The 25096-nt window shown below is 43.9% G+C and overlaps 1 protein-coding gene across 24 annotated transcripts in view; it reads right to left on the bottom strand.

The window, feature by feature from the left end:
• Positions 1–25096, bottom strand: part of MAP2 (microtubule associated protein 2) — a 239569-nt gene that overhangs the window by 135362 nt on the left and 79111 nt on the right. For 19 of the 24 annotated variants that reach the window (XM_074872623.1, XM_074872637.1, XM_074872635.1 and 16 more), the window contains exon 3: positions 6782–6847. The gene's annotated coding sequence lies outside the window, so the exon portion shown is untranslated. Of the gene's footprint in view, positions 1–6781; positions 6848–7211; positions 7363–7506; positions 7549–25096 lie in introns of those variants that run through there. The other 5 variants (XM_074872626.1, XM_074872620.1, XM_074872622.1 and 2 more) reach the window with 3 other exon arrangements.

A 25096-nucleotide genomic window follows, 5' to 3' on the forward strand; every position in this document is an offset into this window, starting at 1 on the left:
AGCATCCCAATTTGTTGCTTTAACTTCTATCTTATCATGACTATGAAAAAAAAATATTATCAGTGCAATTTTGACTCATTCTTTGGCATCTAATGTTCCTTTAGTTTTATGATTATGTTGCTAAACCCAAGAAGAGATTACTCAACTGTTGTCCTTTAGAGATTCTGAGCATACACTGTAGGAGCTGCGTGCTGGCTCTAGCAGAGCATGTGTTAAAGAGTGAGGAGCTCACTGTACAGCACATTCAGCTGCACTTTGTTTCACTTAGAAATGAAGCATGTGTGTTTCAAATTTCCTATAAGCTTTAGAAAGACATGAGATCAACAGTCAGACTACACTCAACTTTGCCAGGAGCATGGGGAAGTCACTGAAGCAGTATGTCATCAGGTTAGGATCTGTCCTCACTGGACAGCTGATCCTGAGAGCAGCTGAGCACCTCCGCGGCTGGCTGGGATTACACCCCGCTGTAGCACCAGGATGAGGCCTGGCAACACAGACTTGCTGGCATACACTTAAACTGCAGCAGTAACTAATTCCTGATTTAACATCAAGTTATCAATACAGGTATCAGCCATCTTGAATCATTATAAACTTGGTTTATACTGCATTAAGTCAATATGGAGGGCCCTAAAGCCAATTCATCAGTCAGGGCACCGCAATCACATTAAGAAGTGCTGAGAAGAGTTTTGGACTGATGCAAGTAAATCCACCCTTAAACAAATTGCAGTTAAACTGCTGTGACTATGGAAATCCTAAAGCAGGTAGTTCTGTCCTAAATTATTAAAATGTTACTGGGTTTGTCCCTTCTCTGACCCCAGTCAGAGGGTGACTGACTGCAGACTAAGTTTTTATGCCTTTGCTTTCAGACAGAAGTGAAAGCAAGTTGGAGCTATCAGTGAGATTGCTCCCTGGTGTGCTCAGGGCTAGATAAGAGAGAAAAAAGATGCAGCAGTGCTGAATCCAGGACAGGGCAGCCTGGGTTCTAGGGCTAGAGTGTCCAAAGGCAAAACCTGATCAATCTCCAGATCCTTACAGCCCTGTGTTTCCACTCCTGCTGCCCTTTTCCACAATATCTCAGTCTCAAATATTTTAGAAAATAGCAGGGGAATTCTGAAGATTCACACTGTCAAGAGAGGCTTCTAACCCTGTGAAACTCCAAATCAGCTCTATTGACATCTTATCTTGGAAATCATCAGCACAGAAATGCCAATAAAACCCTAACAATCTTCCCAATGCTCACAGAGGATGTAAAATACAGTTGGAAGGGAGTAGTAGTCAGTAGCCTGTGCATTGCTGCCAGAAGTACATACAGGGCCTGACAGCACGCTGACCAACACTACCGCCTGCCAGCACACGGATATACCGAGTAGGTGAACAATGCTCCTCGCTGCAGAGCAGAACACCAGGTGCCTTCCACAGTGCAAAAATGAGAATCAGTTTAGCATGATTTCCTCTCTGCTATACTACGTATGCAGTGGACTGTGCTGCCCTATACATGCAGTTGGCAGGGATTTGTCGCGGTACTTTTCACAGAGATGTGTATTTGTTTCCACGTCTGTAACTCAAATACCTGAAATGGGTGTTTTGAGGATGTGTCGCATCCGAGCCTCCACAGCTGTCTGATGTACCCTTCTCTCCCCAACCAAACTCAGGGCTATGGATTCTACCATAAGATGAAGTTTTTCAGTACTAAATGCTACGAAGCTGAACAGCACAGTGCTCAGGCCCTTTTGGGCATGTTGATGGAAGTGACTTAGGAACCACAGAGACACAGGCAACTGGATGATACAGGGCGTTTTATACTGACATTGAAATACACAGCTCTGTCATCTCTCCCCCACTGCTCTCTATTCCTGCCTCTAGCAGTCATGAACCTCTTCCCCTTGATGATGAAAAGGCTAAAGAAAGCCACTTTCTTAAATGTGACTCATTTTCTTTTAGCCAATTAAGGCATACATTTGCATTTTTAAGAGCAAATATACACACAAAGTCAGAAAAAGAAAAGATGAACCCAATTACTAACCACACATACTGAAAAATCACCTTATCGCAAGAACCAGGATGACTCAGAAAACAAATGTAAATAGCTTCTGTGATTTAGCACCGACTGACACCCAATGTATTAAAATAAATTGCCCATGATTTCTTGCAAGCTTCATGCTAATGCACTCCATAAAACGCCAGTGAAAACGCAGCAGTGCATAACTATCTAGAAGCTTCACTTGGTGGCAAATAATACAATGAATTGTCCCCTGATCAGGACAGGGAAAGGAAGTCAATCTGCATCTCCAGGCTTTCGGGGAATGTTCCAGGTTTGTAGAGCATGAGTCAGCAGCATTGCTGCTATAGAGGTTTTTTCCTAGCATGCTACCGGCAACACAGTCTCTTCTGCCTTTTCCAGCTTTGGTATGGCAGTGTAAGTGTCCATCAGGAAATAGCCACCTTTCGTATAAAATGGGACAGGTGAACTGATTGCCATTTATTCATTATCATGTTAAAAGTATTCACAGACCTGTATGATCACAATATAATTCTATACAGCAAAGAGCTCCACAGGAAGGAACAGTTAAGCTGATGGGTGAAGGTGGGAGAAATCAAGTCTTTTACTAAATATATTTTAACCTTTTTATTAGTACTGCTACTACAGTAATACCACAACCACTTTGTTACAGCAGCCAAGACAAAAGCCACCATACTAAGTCTCATGATCAAATTTTGCACATATATAGTTTCCTCTAACCAATTCATTCACACTTCATTTTGCAAATCTGATGAATACCCCTACTGAGAAATACATTGGCAGTTCTTTGTCTGTTTTATAGACAAAATAAGGAAGAGAAGGAGAACACACACTTCTAGAAATTAACCTGGCAGCCTACAGCCCTTCACAGCAACTGCAGGCCTGCACCTAATCACTCTTCCACCAGTTGAGGCCATGTCAGCTGAGCTCCAGTTCATCCGCCATTGGATTTCTGTGCTTTGATGGTTATTTTCTTGACAGGTTACGCAGGGTCCTCCCTAAAGTTACTAAACCAAACTTCTGCTAACTGTCTAACTGTCCCTAACTCTTAGTATTTTAACACAGCTTGACAGAGAATGAAGGACAGAAATTGTTTTCGATTTCTAGGAAGAAAATACAAACTGAAACGAGTCCTCCCTTCTCTCAAATGAAGAGAGAACTGACATAACTTCACCACTTGCTGTCTCTGATCTTCCAGGCAGGCAGTACACGCACACGATGCCCAGCCAGCACCCTGGAGCAGCTCTAGCACATGCCGTGTCCTGCCCAGCTGACAGCACAGGGCCACAGAGAAACTGGGGTTCTCTGGCGCAAAGGTAACGGAAAATGTGGTGGGGAGGAGGGGAACAAAAGATGTAAACCCATAGCAAAACAACTTTCATCAGGACCATGATGAGCCATTAGCTCCAGTTTTAGCTACAGAAAACCAGTTTTATATGGATTATGTTCTCCCCAACTAATAATTCTTGAGTTACTGATCACTTTCAGCCTGCTTTGGTGCAGAAGCAGAGGTAACTGTCCTCCTACAAGTCACATGAAAACAGACATCCAAGTAGAAGAGACAGACCCTGCAAGTGACACCCCCTCAATGTCCCAACTTAAAGGAAAGCTGTAACATAGGACCCTTATTTGCCACTCAAAAAGTTGCCTAGGAGGTAGTCTTTCTAATTAGTAAAACAGCAAGAAAATCTTCACTGAGAATTCTTCATCGAGGATGAGACATAAATCAACAGGAAAGCCAGCACCCATTAATTCCGATGCTCAAAAGAATACTTGTTTCATGTAATCATAGGACAAGACAACATTAATACTGGTGATCTAACTCTAACCCTAGTAAACAAACCGAGGATGTTGAGACCCAGCCTAGAACAGCCATAAAGCAAACCTCCTCCTTACCTCCATCGCATGTGCTAAGAGAGTGCCATCTAACAGGCAGGGTTAAAAAACAGATGATAAATCTCAGGGCAGAGCCAGACACAGGGGCTCATGCTTGCTCCTGATGCTGCTCCCCTCAAGAGAGCCCTGGGGACGAACGGACGCCACCCGTTGCTTCTGAATGTCTTTGGCGCATTCGGTCACCATGTCATTTGTTTAAATGAAGGCAAATGCCAAACATCACGTCATTCTGGGTGCATGCCCTGGAGTCCACAAACTGTAATCCAACACACCTCCTTGTCACTGTACACCCTGGCTTCCGTTGCCTTTTTGTATCAGCTAACAAAATGTTTTTCTTTTGCTATTCAAAGCCATCTTATGCTACCCCTGGGCCCACAGAATTTTTAAGTCCTGTCAATCCAGAATTAATTCTCTTCACACAGCATAAGTGCCCCTTACCTCTACTTTAAGAAAATGATACTGTTTGAAATAATTTCCTTTTTTACCAGCATAACATCTCATTTTCTTCTTCGTAGCCAGAAGGAACGATTTGTAACATGAATCTTAAAAACCCAGAACAAAGGAGGAGGATAAAATGACTGATAAATCAGAGGTGTAAGAAATGTATATGTATTGTTTATTTAAAAAACAAACAAAAAACCAGTCTCCTCACCAACTCTGATTTATTAACAAACAGTGACACCCTTTCTTTGTTTTTAGGAGACCATAGAGGACTGATAAGATGCTGTGCACAGGAGATAAGAGACATTTCCACAGGAGATGAAAACCACTCATCTGAAGGGATAACATCAACAAATTTGACTCATTATCCACTGATACTGTAACAACTAGGCAGTTCTACGTGTCTGCTAACAATGCCATCACTTCTCTTTGTGACAGATCCTTCCTTTCCCCTTCTCCAGTGCCGCAGCAAAACCTTGGACTCCGACATTGAGCCCAGCAAGCAGCATTAGTCCTTGAGACAGAGTTTGCAAAACATTAATGAAATCAGAATGAGACTGCAGTTTGGCTTGTTGCCCTTGGATAATGGAAGTGAAATTAAAAGTAGGGGGAAGAGAAGGGACTTGCTCATAGCTAAAAACAGATTGCTGAATGTATTGTTCAAGAATTAAAGCCTTTTATGCACTATTCACTTCAGGTTTTTCTATTTCAATGAGTCTAGTGATAATTGATACCAGGAGGAAATAGCATTAAAAGCAACTAAGAAAAACTAACAAGTAAAGCATTCATTTGAAGAATTTTATTTAGCCAGGAAAACCTATTAAGGTAAGAAGCCTTCTGCCAAAGACAGAAAAAATACAGGGGCCGAGAGAACAGAAAGATGTGTAGAAGAGGAATAAAACTGTACATAAGAAAAACAGGAGAGAGAATATCCTGAAAAATTCACAAATGCTTTCCCCCAAGAAGCAGCATCTATCAATCACCCCTAGCAATTTATTGCAATGAAATTGATTATTCATCACATTTCAGAGAGATGCATTGCTGCTAGCAGTGGCCCACATCCTTGACAGTGCTGATCTTCTGGCTTGGGGTTCCTGCCCGTCTGGGGACCCAGACCGGCCATTTAAGGAGACCGGGCTTTCTCACAGAGTTATCATTACTCCTGGTTTACCCAGGCTAGAAACATAACTACCTTTCCTGAAGAATTTCTCACCTTTTTTATTCTGGATTTTAAAAGGCATGCTGAAAGTTCAGACTAAAGACACATGTGGATTTTGATTGCTGCCCTACAAACACACATATTCCCTCCAGGTCTAAATGCAGAGCTAAGAACTATGATCACCTGTAGGACACCTGGGAAGAACAACACATGACAAAGTCTGGCTTGGAAGGTATTAGGTGAGAACTGGAACCTGAGAAGTTAATGCAAGATGGATATACCTTTCCCTCTCTCCCTCAAGGCAGAGGAAGCTGATTTTCAATCCTGCCTAGATTTCTTTTTTTTTATTATTATTTTTTTTTAAGGGCATAGTCCTCACTGCAAATCAATGAGATCTGTATTCCTTAACCACTTGACACATCTGAAAGTTCAATACAAAGAAAGTTGCTTAATGTTATCTCACCATTTCATTTACAGCATCAAGGAGTTAAAGCAACCAAAGCCAAAAGGTATTGGGGGAAGAGTATAATAAACTACTTCTCTTGGGAACCAGCAATGACACTGTTAAAAAAACCCAGTCTGTTTGCTTCATTTTGATAGGTAGAAATAATTTCTGAAGGGCCAGTGATATGTCAAAAAGCCATCAGACAGACGGTCTTCCAGAACTGCCCCGCCCTGCCAGGTTACTGAAACACTGTGCATAAAACCCCTGAGCTGAGACACGTGCGGTTTCTGGCAGCAGAGAACGGGTTAAAAGAAGTTTCCCTCCTCCATGAAAGCGATACAGTCTGAAACCACCACTATGCTTTCTGCTGTGTGCTGTGATAGATCGTACCTGCTCTGAGCAAACCAGTGAGTTTAACCCTGCTCTTGCTGATGCTAAAAAATCAATATTAAGATGACCCCACATCTGATACCACTGGAGGCAGTTTTGTACCTGCGCTATACTAACCCGAGACAATAGACAAGCACTCAGGTTTGTATCTCGCCCTTTGGTAGCTGCAGCTGAAAGGACTCATTAAATGGCTAGAGCATATGCATACACAACAAAAATAACTTTAGAGTGGCTGTCAAAACAATTTAAAAATCTATGCAAAGCTGCAACAAAACACAGTTTGACAAAATTAACAACTATTGTTTAAATAAGTAAAAAAAACAACCCCACACAAAAAAACCCCAAACCAAAACCCAAAGAACAGCCCACACCCTGTATCACATTCATTCCCACATTCTCAAAATCACATTCAAATACAGAGATGTCCTACCTTTTCGATCTGTGAGCAAGCAGATTCCAATCAGTGAGTCACGTCCAAGACTATATACTGGAGAATCTGTTAATATAAAACAAAGGTGGGGAAAAAAAACTGAAAAGACTTAATTTTTGCTGGAAATCAGTTTTCAGCTATGAGAAAAGTTTTTTTTCTATTATACAAAGACATAGATGCATAAACATATCCATACACGTATGTGTGTATGAAGGTGTGTTTGCATATAATATACATTATGTATGCATCAAATATATTTATAAACAAAACACAGAAGTTTATCACCTATACATTTTAATTCATCCAGTGTGCACTGCTACGGAATTTAATCTACAGCAGACTAAATCCAAAAAGCTACAGCATAAAGGTATAGCTCTTTCAAATCCTCAACAAGCAAACAAACCTGACATTTTTAAAAGAAAATAATTACCAGCTCATATGCTGCCATACCACAAAAGCCTATCCTTAAATAACTGCTGCATAATCATTCTCCTGGAGTGTTGTTATCCATCGGCTCGCTGCCTATCTCCAGACAGACGCAGTCTGCAAGCCACCAGCTTGTATCTACCATGTGTACGTCAGGAAAAGGAAAACTGCAAATTAGAAGAAGTCCCCGCAGCGGTGAAAAGGAAAAGAGGGTGAGTGGGAGAGGAAGAGGGAGTTCACTGGCCACAGAAATTTCGAGAATGATGACAAACCAGCCGGCTCCGCCATCATCCACTTACAATAGGATGCTGCACCTCACGGCTGCTGAAGCAGTTTGTCAAGGGGTTGCTGGTATCAAATGCCTGACAGGCATTTTAATTGCATCCAACCAAGTGTGTCCCCAGGAATCGGGCCTTTAATCCTATGAATATCATCAACTGGTTTCTTTTGTGCTGCTGCCAAACACAGAGGCATGCACTGCAAACAGGCAGCAGCGCGCTCTGTTTCCACTGCGATGCCGATCCAAATCCTAAACAGGTTTTACGGACGGTACATGCTGAAAAGGAGGTCTTGAGGGATTTAGCATTTTCTGCATTACAGATTAGGAGGGCTATTCGCTCTCCCCCTTTATTTTTCTACCTAGCGCTTCTGTTCACATGTTGAACCAGCTCGTCTATACTGTTATTTGAGCCTTGCATTTACTTATTCACAATGGGAAATAAACCCAGGGAAAACGCAGAAGTGCTGCAGGACTGTAGGGACAAGCGGGGACCCTTCAGGACTAATACAACGGAGGAACAGGGCTCACTGCATAGTTCAGCAAAGGAGCTGCTGTGAGGGGTCCAGTTTTACTGCTGCTATTCAGCCATTGTGTCTGACTTGATCTCACCTCCCTATTCCAAGGCTTTCCCCAGAACAACGTTAATCTGAGTAGGACAAGGGACCTGTGAATTGGGAAATCACCCAGGGTTTTGGGAGGAGACAGGGCACTACTGGGGAGAGGCAGCAGAGAAGGGGTAGAGGAACATAAAGGAATTTTTTTTAAAAGAGAGCGAGAAAAAGTTGAAAGATGAACTGGTTTGTTTTCAAGCATTGTAAGTTTGTAATGAAACAGCATAAGCAGCAAAGGAGCAGTCAAGAGAAACCAGGGAGCCGAACCACACTCTTAAGGGCTGAAGACAAGCTTAAATTTCTCTGCAGTCAGGACACACAAGCCAACTAGATCCACTTTCCAATAGCAAGCTGGTGGTTTTCAGTCCCTGTAACAGCAGAGCCCTTGAGAGGGAAGGATGTCAACAGGAGAACATCCCTCTACCACAAAGTATGGGAGAGGTCCAACAAACCCCATTTACCTTTGAGAGGGACAAGGGGCTTGCAGGAAGGAGTAATAAACTTCCCATGGACTTCTATGGTTTCTCTCCCAAAATTTTGGGGGTAGAGGGTTGCAAAGGGAATTGATTCCCTTCTGCCTTCCCCCACAACCATGACAAGATGACTTTTCACACATCCATCAAACTTGGCATCAACCAGAAGTTCCACCCTCATTGCTATAAACAGATCCCAGTGCCTTAAAAGCATCTGTCCTGACCTGACAGTTTCCCCCCGGCTCTCTAAATCACCACAGCAGTAAGTAGGACAAGGAAATGCAGGAAGGTAGCCCCCAAAGACAGCTTGTATGGGACAAGGATGACAGTGGAACAGGTACCGCGTGGTGGCAAAAAGGCCTTCAGAAGGAACAGAAAAAACAAGCAAGAGCAGCACTAGCGCAATTCTTAGACCTTTCCTTGAGAAAGCCTCCTGTGACTCATCGGAAGGGGTGCCTGCTGCTGCCAAACCTCCCACTGCAGAGCTCATCCTCTGCAGAAACCAAGGAAACTCTAATTGTGCCCTCATCTTCCTCAGCTCCACCATTTAACAGTTTGTGCTTGTTCACAGTATTGCTACCATCCCTCCCTCACTTCTACAGCTCCCCTCCACCAGCCACTCTTCCCCCAAAGCAACCAGGAGCTCTAGGAGGTCCCAGAAACACCACCACAGAGTTGGGATGGTGGAGGGACGGCAAGAAGTCATGAAAACTGTCCTGTAATTTCTCTCAGATGTTCCTGACAGATGTCATGTGGTTCACAGGAGACTGATACATATTGCCAGGCTGTGTCCTACACACTGAGGCCCACGATGAATCTTCAACCAACCATCCAAATCGCCTTTGCTCTGTCCATACAAGCATTTCCAGGGGCTCAATCTGTCAAAACAGCCCGTGGCAAAGGGTTTCATCATAAGATACTGCAAATAAGAGACAATCTTAATAATCAAGTTTGCTCTGGCTTCCCTGCGATATGTCTTTTCATATTCCTATAAAAGCATTTCTGACAAGGCAAAAGGCACAGGAGGACATAGGGGTGAAGGGCCTAATCCAGGTAGATGCTGGAACACAGAGAACATGCAGCCCTCTCTGAGATATAACCTCATGTTTTCCTGGCTCGGCTAGGAAAGCAGGATCAGCCACAAAGCAAACTCATCACATAAAATTAACGTACCCCAACACACTGAAACAGCAACACTTGTGAGCAAAAAGAATATATATACATTGGTAAATTGACAAGTCAAGGTCCTGGAAATATTGAAATTATGAACTCATGCTACATAGCATGCATTTTCAGCACCGTACCTCTAAAAGAGTAATAAAGACATTTACAGTCTCAATAAAGCAGGTGGTGAGACTGTGACTGAAGCCTGGTCTAAACTCTAAAAGATCTTGGCTGTTCAGGTGGGCTTTTCTCTTTAATTCTGACATATATGCAAGACAGTCCACTCAGTTTCATTACTGTACTGTAGGAGAGCTTAGAAAATCCAGCTGCATACTGGGTCCCTCTGTGCAAGGTGCTGGGCAAAACAGGAGACAGCTTCCATTATAACAGATTACTTAAAAAAAACAAAATGCAAAAGGAGTGTCATGGTTTAACCCCAGCCAGCAACTAAGCCCCACCCAGCTGCTCGCTCACTCCGGTGGGGTGGGGGAGAGAATCAATAGGATAAAAGTGAGAAAACTCCTGGGTTGAGACAAAGACAGGTTAATAGGTAAAGCAAGAGGCGTGCACACAAGCAAAGCAAATCAAGGGATTCATTCACCCTTCCCACGGGCAGGCGGGTGCTCAGCCATCCCCAGGGCAGCCGGGCTCCGTCACGCGTAACGGTGACTTGGGAAGACAAACGCCGTCACTCCAAACGTCCCCCCCTTCCCTCCTTCTTCCCCCAGCTGTATGTGCCGAGCATGACGCCACACGGTCTGGGATATCCCTGGGGCCGGTTGAGGTCAGCTGTCCCGGCTGTGTCCCCTCCCGACGTCTTGTGCATCCCCAGCCCCCTCGCTGGTGGGGTGGGGTGGGGTGAGGAGCAGAAAAGGCCTGGGCTCTGTGTGAGCACTGCTCAGCAACAACTGAAATGTCCCTGTGTTATCAACACTGTTGCCAGCACAAACCCAAAACATAGCCCCATATCAGCTACTATGAAGAAAATTAACTCTATCCCAGCCAAAACCAGCACAAGAGTTAGTGGTAGCGTTCTCCTCATTTTCAGGATAATGAATAAATGAACGATTAACAGGCTTGGACTTGCCCAAGGTCACACACAAACCCTGTTACCAAGCCAAGCTGGAAGACCCTCCCAAAACCTCAGCCTAAGATCCTTCCATGCAAGCTACTGCTGAAATCTTGCAACCAGCCTTTAACAAAGGATTTTGGGGTTGGCTGCTTCTTTTTTAGCAAACACTGGGTGAACATTTTATGCAATGCCTAAAATAGTATCCAGTATCATCAGTGATGTAGATTAAGAGGAATAAGTCTACTGAACAGAAACTGCACCACTCTGGTAAAAATAGCCCTGGAACAGGGAATTTTCTTTTTATTTGTTATTGTCTTACCACTTATAACAGTGCTGGGGATGGCTGCCTGCTGAAGAGGTTGAAAGGAGAGGGATGCTTTACCAGACTCTGTAAATATTGCCTGTTCTTCTGCAGTAGTAATAAACACCAGACTACCCTATTTTACCAGCCATTTGAGGGACAACCTTGCTTTTCTTTTTTTCCCTCCTTGAGTGGGGAAAAACAGAATAGAAGGGCATTAATTAATTCTGGAAAAACACATGCAGTATAGCACAGTAGCTCTTTCACTAAGGCTACACAGTGAGGAAGGCTGAGGCTGGAGTCACTGTCTGTATCTCTATGGTTACTGATAATGGAGAGGATGAAGGGTGGGGAGGAGTTAGGAAAAGCTGCAGGCTGAGTTAGCAGCTTCTGTGGGTAACAGGGTGCAAAGGATTTCAAGGCAGGTTAGAAAGTTTCAGGATGCAGGGTGGCCCTGGTTTTGTTTTTAGTCTCACCCTCAAAAAACGAGTGTGCAAGAGCTGATATACCCACCTCATGCAGCCAGACCCTCCAGAGCCTTTTCATTTGTACCATCTCCTTTACACCAGTGGTGCCCTCAGCTTTGCACTCACAGCAGATTTCAACATCTTTATGAGACTTACCTGTCCTTCCTCCCAGGCTACCAATAAAACAGGCCTGTACTGGTGACAATGCCCTTCCCCAGCATCCATGCAAAGGCATCCCTTCACGTCAAGTATCATGGCCAGCTCTCCTGCACCCATTAACCCACCAGTTAGTTGACACAACATGGGCTTCTGTGCAACATGGTTATATAAACAAGCCTTCAAAACCCACACAAATTATGTCCTCTCTTTCCCCCATCTCAACTTACTTGTTTTAAACCTGTCAGATACTTGCATGCATGATCTCTTTTGTGAATCCAAGCTGACTCTCCTCAACTAAATAATAGATAAGAGGAATACCTAGAAAGGGATATCCTATTTCCATTTTGCTCTGTGCCAGCATGTCAGTGAAATCAAGCTGGAAGATGTAGGATATTCAAATTCTCCGAGGGCTGCTTTTCAGAACAACCAATTCGGCACAGAACCCTTTGAAGCTACCAGATAAATGTATTCTTGGGTTTTCTTAGGAAATCTTTGGTTTCTAGCTTAGAGAGCAGTGAGAACAAAAGAATAAGAAAGCAAAACTCATTAAAGGTGTTTGTTAGCCCTCAAACCTTGTATGTATATGTGGTATAGTTACTAATAACAGCTGCAACGTAAGCTTTTGTATAACCCCATAATAAACCATCACCTCTGCTCTGGGTACTGCACGTGGAGGGCAACTGGTGTCTCAACACTCATTCAGCCCACTGCTTCTAGGGTGCCAGTGGCAGTGACAGCTGGGCATAACACCCCAAGCTCAAAATTTATCCACAGAAGAAAAGCAAAAAGGAGGGAGATGAGTAGTGACACCCCAAATTTTGACATGGCAGAATCAAACCTCCATCCCAGAGAACCACTGAAACATCACTAAACTCATCTGATGTGTCCCCGTCAGCACAGCCTGCAAGTGCCTCGTCACCAACACACTGGGCCCAGCGATTTCCCCACTGCCTCTGGAAGACAATTTCAATATTCAGTTGGTTCCTTAAGCCTGCAATATCAGGAATAATTGATAGCACCAACACTCCTGCAGAGAGCAATGCCATTTGAGAGTGCCATGACTTTCCACAAAGCCAGATTGCTGAACTGCACACATCCATGAGCACAATGTCTTCAGAGGCTGCAAGACAGTCCTCTGCAGTCAACACTGCACTATTAAGAGGCTCACACATTATACAACCTAGCACAAAGCTTCTCTCTGACAGTCCCGAGCCACTGGAGTGCCTACAAAAGTTTCATTACTGTTTTAAATATGTAGGTGAAAGAGGTGGGCTTATTCTTCTTTTCCATTTTTATTTCGTCTTTAATATTACTTCCTGCAGGGAGCTAAACTGCATGGTTTTGCATTACCACATAAAGTAGCAGATGTAGTGTTATAGCCACAACAAGCTAAGGTCATAATGGAAGGCAAGTTTTCAGGGAATGGTATTTGCTCTTATGAGAGTGATGCTGGTGCACACAGCAGTCAAAACACAAATGATGATGGAGGCAACTTCCGTGGCCACCACAAGCACTGAGTTCTGTGAAGGACTCAGGATTCATGACCACCCCTGAGATAAATGGGAGGTGAGGTTTTGTCAATATCTCACACAGCCTGAACAGCATGTGCTGCATGACATCTGTTGAGCAGTGCGTTACTTATTCTTCTTCCTTGCATCAGTCCTTCCTCCACAGCTTCATCCGGTCTTTAGGGGCAACTCTGCCCTTCACTCTTTGCTTGCAGAGGAAAGGAAAGTGACTGCCCAACACACTCACATACATTCCTGCTTAAACCTCAGTTAATACTGAAAACCATGGTCAGCTTTCCCATTACACCTCTGCCTAGACTGAGACACACTCTTGAGAGCATGTAATGGTTGGTACCATCCAGTTCAACCCCAGCCTTAACCTTAGCTTAGCCACAGGTGCTCTGGTAGCCCTTGAGTACACACAGCCCTCGTCCCGGCCGGTGTCCATGTGAAAGCCTGTCATACCACGTGCATCTTACAGACACACTGAGTGTTTCTCCATCCTATCACATGGATTATGACTAAGAAAATACTGCAGATACAAACCCTACCAATTCTTCTCACATTTTCTCTCTCCTGGCCTACCAGTGGGGTGATGAATCAAGACAAAAACAGTAAAGTATCACAGCTACTGTGACAGAATTTATTCAAATGCCAGTTTGTACTTCACTTGACCATGTAACCTAATGTTTTTCAATTAACTGTCATGTCATACCTCATAACAGAAGCTTTAATTATTATTCTGTATTAAATTTATAAACAAAATATTTTAAATTCATTAATCATTTGTTGAATCAGATTTTGCATAGCATGCAATTAAAATATAAACTCTGAGCTGGCATGGCCTTAGACATTTATAAAGCAACACCTGCAATGTAAAATCCATAAAGTTATCTGTTTTGTCTAATCACAGGTTTTGGGCACTATTTCAATTTAAATCCCATTTATATTTAGGACAATGTATAAGCAAGTGTTTAAGTTCTGTTTCAGTCAGTGGGACGTTGGCACCTAGGGAAATGCAGTATTGAAAAGAGAGGTTTTCTTGAAATGGGTCTGTACCTGTGATCCATTCCAGACAAAAGGTATTTGCTCCTTCATTTTCAGTAGTCAATTTAAAGATCAATCTTTTTTTTCAGAGATATCTTCCCTAGAAGCTAAATACTGCCTTCCTAAAAGCTGCCAGCTAGTTATTTTCTCCCATGTTTCTCACCTTCCTTTAAGAAATCTTAAAAAAAAAATTGGTTAGCCCTAATAACTCACTGCTTTTCCTCGACAGTAAAACCAGACAGGCAATAGAAATTGCAGTAACATGTAGTAACATGTACCAGAATTAGTTTGAACAGCTTCTCACTTAGCAGCGCTTAATGTAACGAAGGCAGTCAGGCAGAAACCCATGGAAATGCTACCAGCAGCTGAGCCACGGAGGGGAAGCAGCTCTGTCCTCACTACAAAGGAGAGGCAACAAAAGCCGCCTTATGACAATGCTGCTGACTAGTCAGCCTGACCCACACGGGCGCAGATGTGACACTGTGCCAGCATGATGCAACAGCTTTATTCCCTCTTCGCATGGGCATCCAGGTCCTTCGCAGGGAGATGAGCCTGTCCCATAGCTGTCCTTCACAGACTGCAGATTTCCAGTAAAACCAACCATAATTAACAGCCACTTTGACCTCTACGACAAAGCTCAGCTACAACCACCAGAAGCCCTTCCTTGATTTCAGTGCATTCGGATCAGAACTGGCATTTCACACACACTCTTGAAGTGCTTCAGAGAAGAGCAAGGAGGGCTGGCAGTGTGCGCACTGCGCATTTCAGATACCCTCTTTGCAAAGGACCCTGTTGCAAAGGGCTTCTTAATGGATTTTGACTGTTGCATTTACTGTGAAATGAACATAGCAGATACTGCAGGCAAATTCATTAGCTACTTGTGATTGATTCTTGTTTTCATCACCATAAGAGCAGATTTCCTGTGGTTAACATAATGATCCCAATTCCCTCTGCTTACACACATTTAGTCAGCCACTGCTCCACCGAGTCCACAGCAGTTGCTACATCAAGACTAAAATGGGTTTAATGACTGGAGACTTGGATTGGGTAACTTAAACATAGGTTTTGTTCACCCTGGTCTCACAGCGCTGTCCAAAATGATTTTTAAGCTCTCTGTACATGAGAATTACTTCCCTCATCTCTACCAGGTAGTTGCCTCAAGGGTGAAAAGCAGCAGCTGTTTAACAGCACTCACTCACACTGCCCATGAGCTCAGGGTACGAAGCGAAGAGTGCCACATTCAATTGCCATCATCAGGGAGACTTTTGGGAGGTGTAACGTGATTATAGTCAAATCTGGTTTATCAGACTGGGATGGAAAACAAGAAAGTCATTAGGCAAAATGGCATTTCAGATAAATGAAGGACCTTGGAACTTATCTGATATACCTCAAGGAGCGTGACCTTCTTCTAGATGAAGTAGTGCTTTGATCAATGGCATTTTACATGACAGGCCCAAAGAGCAGCACTGCGAGGAAGTCAGGGAACTTCTGCTGTTTCAACAACTACCACAGGAACTCTTGCTACTGTAAGCCACCCAGACACTGGTTTACACTGTATTTAACGGGTGGTACCCTTTAGCAGAGGAGTGATCCCACAGTAACACTAGGGCACCAATGAAAATATGATCTGGAATTACAAAGGGAGAAGGCAGAAGTCTGGATGGAGAGAGAAATAGCTGGTTTTGGCTCTTCTACCACCATACCTGGGTTTATTTGGGAAGATTTCCATTCAGACTGGCAGGCAATGGAAGAATGCACGGACAGCTCAAAAGATAAGGGTTTATGCTCTGTACAAGGCTCCTGAGATACATAACACCAGAAAGGAAAGACAGAAATAAGAGTGTAGCAGCTTTAACAACAAACTCTACCAGCACCTAGGAAGAATATGCTAAGCTTTTTAAAAGCCTGAACACGCAAATAAAAATCATACAAAAACCAGAGACAAACGTCATGTAACTAAGGGACAGTAAAAGCACAGGTATATAGTCAGAAAAGCTAAGGAACAAAATTAATTACAATTAGCCAGGAACATAAAAGGCAACCAAAACCACATTCAACACGATCTGAAAAGCAGACAGGGCAAGTCACGGTTCAGCAGAGAGGCACAGCAAAGATGATGCACAGAAGGGTACAATTCAATATATTCAACATTTGCCTCAATTTTCACAAGTAAGATCAACAGTGAGCAAATATTGCATGCAATTAATTTTAAAGAGAATCAGAACCTTGGGTCACAATAGAAAAGAGCAGCTTAAAAACATTCAAAACAAGATAGATGCAGCTCAGAGAATTTCATTAATCCTCCCTGACTCGGGAAGAGTATTTAAGGTTTCAGAACAGATCCCAGAGAAGATCAGACATCACACTCTCTCTTGAAATGAAGCCATGTGAAATTACAAACCAGACAGTTAAACCACATCCTTGCAAAGCTTTTGGAAAAAATATACAAACAAGTAGTTTACAAGCACCTACAAGACAAGAGCATGACTTAAGAAATACTGCTGGCAATATGAGTTTGTCAATAACAAATCCCAACAAAGTAATCTCATTCCCTCCTGATTTTGCATTTATAAAATATGGGTTTGACCCCAAGTTGGGATGAGCTTGTCACTTAGGAAAGCTTCTTCAAAAATTAAGATCATTGCAGGATACTGCAGAGCACCTCACAAATCTAAAAGCAGGAAATCAGGAAAGAAAAGGACTGAACAGCATATTGAGAGATGAGGCCTCAAACACAGAACTAGACAAATCAGGAGCAAGTAGCTAGGCAGTAGCTTGGCAGGAAAAGGCTTACTGTAGGCAAAAAAAGACAAATCATAGTTTTATTTATCCTAATGGGGATGCTGTCCCTAAAACACTGGGATAATTATTCCATTTTCTTTGTTGGTGGTGATGTCTCAGCTGGAGAAGTGCCAGCGTTTGGGGTTTTCACAGTAAGGAAGATATTGGCAAACTGGGGAGAGTCCAGATATAAGCAAACGGGAGAGTTTGGGAAAACATTCTTCTAATCTTTCCTTGTAAAGCACATGTTTTCAGACAGATTTCTCAAAAGTACAGAAAACCAAGCAGTAATAAAGATCTTTCAGAGTTTATAATTTGTGAAGATAAAGCAAGCAAGCAAGCAATTACATTCTAAATCGGGGGGGGATAAAAGAGAAATTCACTGGGTTAATTAAAAGCAAAGATGATTTTTTGGTGTGGCATTTAAAAAAAACCCTGCTACTGAGGAAGTTCAAACTATTTACTTATGTATCTATTTTTATAAAAAAAGCACCAAGGACAGTGCCTAGACATGCTGGCGTCCTCCTCGGAGTGAATGATGATCCTGTTGTCCTATCCTACAGTTGCCTGGTTTCTTATAACAGTGCAACTGTGCATAGAATGGGCAACTGATACAACCCCCAGAAAAAAAAAAAAAAAACACCAAAAAAACACCAAAAAAACCCCAAAACAAAATAAAAAAAAAAAATCCAACAAACCAACCCAAAACATCAACCTGGGCCACAGGACTGACTTAGATGGCCTTCTCTCCATCCTTCAGCAGGCTTCCCGAGAAGCCAAATCAGGATCGCCGGTCCTGCACCAACACTGCTCCCTCTGCACCTTTCTAATCTGGGCCAGCCATGGTGCTGAGGACCTCAGCCCCAATCTGCCATTAGGGTTTAGAGAGCCACAAAGCCTACAGCTCCAGGGACACTGGGGCTGGAAAAGGCACGCCAAGGGGAGCACGGCACTGCACCAACATTGCTCCCACTACATTAACATGGTCTCTCAGAAGACAAGGCAGGTGCGACAAGCTCTGCAGCTCTTCCACGTGAATCCCACCTACTGCTTCCCTCTTTGCTGCCCTCCTGGAGCACCTCAGTGGGGTGGGGAGGGCACCAAGGCTGGCCCTTGCCTCTCCACAGTGCCACTGAAATCGTAAGTTAGGGTCTGGGAGCAAACAGTTTTACTGGGTCTGTGACCTGCCATCCCCCAGACTTCCAGCTGGTCCACAGAGTGGGACTGGTTCAGATGAAGGTGTTTGTCCACTTGTTAGCACCAAATTGGAGACCGAAGGACACAGATGATCATAGCATTTGCAAGAAGGCTCTCTACCTCTTTTTAAAAGAGTTTAGAATCAAAGTCAGTCTTTGGGGCCCGACGGCTCTTATATTTGAGCAAAAAACCCAAGCAATGATGCGAAACCTGCAAGTGAAAAACCAGGAGAACAACACTATTAAAAAAGACCACAGAAGGAATGAAGAAGAGAGAATAAATGGAATAACTAATACACATTTGCTCCAAGGTTCTCTCCGCACCAATTGGCAAAAAGAATACAACTGAATCATTAATAATTGAAGGAACTTGAAGACAAAGGCATTTTCAGCCAGCGTTAGATAAAGGGATGAAAGAGGACTGTAATGAGAATTCTGACGATGGTAACATTTGGGGGGGCTGGGAAGGAGGGGGTTATATTTAAAAGAAATGGTTCCTTTGTAAAATAAGAGCAAGCATTCTCATTACTAATGCAGACAGACGCATCTGAAAGACCTTATTCAGCTGATGGTGTCACCAAACACCCTTTTGGACACAAGCTCTCCACTAACAATATTAAACAAGGCTAGGAGCCTGCTGAAGCAAAATATAAAGTGTCACTTGTTTATATTTTTTAGCCTCATAAATCATTAAAGGATGAATATTAACAAGCATCCAGCTTTCTGAGCTTTTCTTAACTCTAATGATTCTCTGAACAGAGCTGACAAGAGCTTGAGCTTTCACTGCTTTTGGAAGTTGACTCTGCAGACCAAGTCAGGTCCAACATTACTAGCAAAACACACTGGGTAGCCCTTCTTAGTAGCCCAATCTTGGACAGAGGAATTTCCACTGATACCTTTTAAAGGCCATCAGCTGTGGAGTCAGGCACACTCACATCTGCCTCTGGTTCCAAGCCTTGAGTTTTGCACAAGACAGTTTGAGCCACCAAACTGTGCAGATACAAACAAAAGGCACATTAATTTTACTTACTCGCTGCCATATTTTCAGAGAAAGATGTTTATGAAATCCCAGTAAAATTGAAATGCATTGTTTTCATCATAAAGAGTAAAAGGCTACGGCTTCAAAAACAGTACAGAAAAGACCAGATTAGATACATTTCCTAGGGGGAGGGAAGGGGGGGGGGGGGGGGGGGGGGGGAAACAAAAACAACAAAAAACCAACCAACCAACAAAAACCAGAAAACAACCCACAACTCTGCATCATCTGCACAAAGGACTACTAGCAACCTGTCATGAACCAAAAGCTCACACTGCCAGGGTAACCAACTACAAATTAGCCATTGATACATTCACTAAAACAGCTATTATTGCAAACCCTTCCAAGCCCCGGGAATATGGTTGTGCAAACCACAAGGGCATTTTCAGAATTACACTATAACATCACCACTCACCACAGCTCAATTGATGGGAAACAACCAATCCACTGCTCCGCAAGAAATTAAGACAGAAAATGCAACAGAGCACCACAACGTAGCACAACCTGTCTGCAGCCCCACCTGAACAAAAGCCATAAAGAGGAGAACCGCCCTCCTGCAACTGTTTACACCCAGAGGACTTCTTCCCAACTGCACATGAACGCTGCATATTCTGGTCTGCTAGCTTTGCTCGTCACCTTCTGCTGGCCTCTGAATATCCCCCTGCAATCAGCAGGATGAGTGGAGCTGTAACTGTCACTCGACCCCCATAAACGTGGCAGGACAGACCCTACAGAGTGTGTTCTTTGCTGTACTCTGCGGGTACACGCATGGAGCCACAAAAGCGGAATGGCCAGAATCCAGTTTATGAGGACAGCGGGGGTTTTTTTGCATTATCTTCTTTTTGCTGCTGCGGATCTCCAACGTGCAGACTCACCTCTAACTCCTGGCTTTTAGGCACTATGTTACTTTCTTGAATGTCCCTGGAATCACCTCTCTTTGCAGATCTTGCTGCAAGCTTAGAAACACTTAGCCTGCTGTGCTGCAGCTCAGCAGTGTTTCAGTAAGCAGAAAGTGATGTGCAGCAGCCAATCAATCACCCCACCCACCTCAGTACAAGTCATCTCCCCCAAAGACACACACCTCCCACAACTGAGCCTTGACTAGCTCAGACGAGAAACTGAACCCCAAGACAACTCAAATATGTTAAACTTGGGATTCACCTCACTTAATAGCAGCCCTTATTCATAGGACTTGCAAATTGCCTAATATTTTGTACTGCCTTCATTAATCATTTTTGCTTTTCAGTCAATGCAAACCAAAAACCTCAGAACTTGGACAACTGACAATATCATCCTTCAACATTTCACTGTTTGCACTCAGATATAAATCTTCTGCCTGGCAGAGCTTTCACAGGACAAGAGATTAGTGGAAAAGGAATGGGTTTTCATTATAGGATTTATTCTCTATTCACTGCATATGTGCGGTTTTTAAGGGACAAAATCTGCCTGTGTGTTCATTTGAAACTACCAACTCTCTCTTCAACTTAATTTTTTATTCTTTCCTATTCAGAGATTAAATTCTGAAGAACAGAGAAATAAATACTTATTGCACTTCTTAATACAGAGAAACCATGAAAAGACATTTAACAAATCATGAACAGCTTTACTAATAAAAAATATAGGGTCATGCTAAAATAACCATCTTTCACATGTAAAAAACCAGCATGCAATCAAAACACAAGAAACCTACACCTGCTGCAGAGAGTTGCAGTTCAAGAGTCAGAAAATTCACATCTGGTAAGGCTGCCTGAGCCTTTGTTAACTTGTGATAGTTCTCTAGGATCTTCTGATTCTCTGCTACCAAATACTGTCGGTTAAGGCCATCAAAGGACTGGGAGCTCTAGAAAAACTTGGGCTAAGTGTCTCTCAAACAGCATCCCCTGGTTACACCTGTGTGCTAGAAATCATCTGAGCTTTAACCACTGCAGTGCTGCAAAACAAACTTTTCTTCCAGCCCTTTTTGTCCCCCAGTAGATTGTATTTGCTGATCCTTCTTGCTGAATTTAGGCCACTTCCAGTTGCTGACCCCCATTAGTCCATCAGGAGGGGGCCCTAATGAAACCAGCTTTCTCAAAACAGATTTTCTTCCTGCTGCTGTTCCTCACTCTTACATTCACAGATCTCTTCTCTGTTCTCTTCTTCAGCCACTCCTGACGGCAGGGTTCAACATTACAGAGGCAAGTCACGTAAGGAGTATATGCCAGTGAAAGACACCAGCAGGACAAAAGGCCTTTCTTTCCTTTACACCTTTTGGAGAGACTTGGAAGTACCTTCTCAGTAAAAAGACATCTCCAAACATGCCTCATCTACTAACTCAGACCAGCTGATTGCTGCCTCCCACCTTTCCCAAATTTCAAAATATTCTAGTACTCTAGAATATCTTATCCTCTGATTTCTGCTTCCTGGGGGTCACACCTGATGGTGGGAACAAAAAAAAAAAACAGAGCAGCTCTTCCTCCCTGAACCTCACAGAGCTTTAAGGCTAAGAAAACATTGTCTTCTCCTGAAAGAATTAGGGTAATTCTGAAATGTTTCAGTGTTATAAGCATAGGAGCAAGTGTAAATAAATCTAAAATTAGATAATTGTGGAATACACATTACCAGCACTCTATTTCTTCCATCTTTTTTCCCCATATTCTTCAATGCATTTGCTGCAATATTTAACAATTCTGACTTTTTGGCTTTCATCCATCTCTTTCCCCTCTCTGCTGCTTCTTTGCACCTCTATATTCTCTTCCACTCAATTTCCCATCTTTCTCCGTCATCCATGTCCTCAAGGTGTGCATCAGCTCTGCCATGGCACCTTGCTCACTTTCACTGCTGTGGGCTGTGCCTGCCCTCCACCCAGGCTACCAAAGGTCTGCAATCTCCCAGCCCTCCCAAGAACAGGCTTTCTCAGCCACAATACACTCTCCCCTCATGCTGCTGATCCTTGGGTACGTGCTAAACGCATGTCGCCAGCCGACTCATCCTGTACATGGCATCAACGCTCACTCCTCACCATGCCGCAAACCCACAGTGTCCCTGGTGTATCCTTCACTGCGCTCCTCCACTCTCTGGCTCTCATTCCCCCTTGTCCCCTGCCCACCTCATCCTAAGCAGACCAAGTGCTGCTTAATCATCTCACAGTGGTATCAGGAGGCCCAAAGAACTACTGTTCTGCAATGCGTGCCTCAATCCTCAAGTGAAAGCTGTTTAGTACATGTGCTGGACCCTGTTGTCAAACTGCTTTCAAAAATTCAATGAGCATGCCACTGGTGCAAGCAAATTGGAGCAGTGTTTTCTCTCCGCTTTCCCCAACCAACCTTAAAGCCTTTTTCCTTGTCTCTTTCCATCCCCTTGAACAAGGGAGAAACCAAGTGTAGGAGCCTTCTCTATATAAAGCTATATTTTATTAATAAGTATACACACATGCATTGGTTCAGATTGACTCCAACATATAGCCAAGATAGAAATAACTGAAGACTGTTTTATTTTGTTGTGCCTTGATAGAAATGATTTTACACTTCAGTAACTTGAAAAACAAGTCACTGTGACCAGCAAATGCCTTTTACCCTGCAACACACAATCTGATGAGCATAAAGCAGAGTGCAAAAGGCAGGTATCACTTGAAGATAAAGGTCTCCTGACAGCATGCCCCTATATCCACACAACGAGCAGGTGCTTGCCATCTGATAGAGAACTTGCGAGAACAAGATAAACGAAAAAGCTTAAGGCTTTTTTTGCTCTCTCATTTTATTTTTATTCAACTACCACTCCACATGTTGCTATTTAATTTCTGTGGCTCAAGGTTTTGCCCCTTTAAAAGACCAAAAGACTCTCTCATCCTGAATTAATCTTTCATTCCTGAAAAGCACTGGACTGAATCTCCTTATTTCCCCCTGGGTACACCAAGGGTAGTAACAGCTGATCCTTGCCTGCACTGCCCAGTCAATTATCATTATTTTCCTTCTGAAGCCCACAAAGACTCTTCAGGAGTGAAAGCTCTCTCAGTGCGAGGGCATTGCACAAACACCTGCTAAGAAATGAATGCATGAAATGAGATAATGGGTGGGAGGAGGAAAGAGGCTCTAAGGGGCAAAGTAGCTCACTGGAACCAGAGGCAAGAGCCAGGTCCAGCTCCTGCATCTCTGCCCTGACTTCCAGAAACTGGGTGAGAAAAGAGTTCCTGTAACGCAGTTTTCCCCACTTTTGGCCTTCCTCATCCACTAGCACGGCGAAAGATTATGGTATTGTTTACATTTTATCTACACTGCAGCAGCTTGACGCCTCAGTCCCAAATGAGCCCCAGAGTAGCAGGTACCGCATCTGCTTGCACCAAGATTATCAGCTGCACAGCAAACAAACGACAATGTAGATACAGATGGACGACGCCTGCCAGCTGCAGGATGAGGTGACGTCTCAGCTGGGACCTGTTGATGCACTTTCAGCTGGCACTGCAAGACGTGGAAATCCTCTTGAGGACAGCACAGTGGTTTGGCTGCCACAAGATGCTTCCTCGCACCTCCCAGTCCATGTGGAGAAGCAGGAAAAAGCAAAGAGGATGCGACTTGAAAACTGGCAGCAAGTGCTGTATGAACTGGGAATAGGACTGACACACACACAAAAAACCCCATCCAATCAAAATCTCTATAAGCAGTCTGGTCCAAACCACTTACAGTTCATGCTGCCTTGCCAAACAAATCTAATGTCTCTACCAGTCTCTCTAAATGAAAGACAGCCAAACCCCTGAGGTATCCCTTCAAACTCTTAAAAACTGAAGACTAGCCCACAGAATTCTTTAAGATAAGAAAAATGGATTTAAAAAAAGTAATAATTCTATCTTACCTGAAGATTCAGAGAAATTACACTGCACTAAGCGAAGCCCAACCCTACATCAATTCCTGCTGAAAGCCTGGCTGCTCTCAGGGAAGAGCAGCTCTGAGCAAAGCCTGACCTTAGGGACCAGAGTTTGAGAAGAGAGGGGAAGGGCCCCTCCAGGCAAACCTCTCCCCAGTGAGCTCCCAGTAGGAGCTGAGGCTCCAACCAAAAGGCCCAGCATTTGCCAACAAAGGGTAGATGGTGCAGAGCAAAGCCCAAGCTGACGAACAGGCTTATTCATTTGCTTGCTGTTTATTATGTATAAGCACGGCGCCATCTGCTTTCCTGTATCCTTCAAAAGGCTGTAGCAGTGAGGAGGAAGGCAGCCCGTTTGCCATCCTCCTGCTGTGGAGCACGGGCAAGGCAAGCTGCTCTGTGCAGAGGGGAGGCTGCCCTTCTCCTGGAGCACCCACACGGAAGGGGCCAGGGTGCAGGGCAGGCAGGGAGGGACAGAGCCAAGGGAACGAGACCAGAAAACGTCTGAGAAAAGTCGAGCGCTCTCATTTCACCTCATGGCCAGGTGACGTGGGGTCCCATCGCAGGCTGAGCGCTGGCACTGCCAGCAAGGGGGAGCGGGGAGACTGCAGAGTCAGGAGGGAAGTGGGATTTCACCCACACTCAGGAGAACACCCGTTATCCTGGTTGTAACCAGAGCGGCACCCAAGATGGAAGGTGCTTACTAACATGCAGCCCTTGGCAGCCTGGCTGCTCCAGCAGCCTTGGCAAGAGGAGGGAACCAACAGCCCTGCAACTTTGCAGGACACAAAGCTGCTGCTTCCAGGGCCAATTCTCCTTTTTCTAAAAGGGTTGTTCCCCGGACTGGGGGAAACTACCCTGGTGTCAAAGCACTAAGTAAGATTGAGGCCCAGGTCCCTGAAGAAGTTTGTTTACTGAGAGCTGGGTGGCTTCGAACAAGGAGGCACGACAACCTTAG

Source organism: Strix uralensis, chromosome 6, assembly GCF_047716275.1.
Source record: "Strix uralensis isolate ZFMK-TIS-50842 chromosome 6, bStrUra1, whole genome shotgun sequence".
Classification (NCBI taxonomy): domain Eukaryota; kingdom Metazoa; phylum Chordata; class Aves; order Strigiformes; family Strigidae; genus Strix; species Strix uralensis.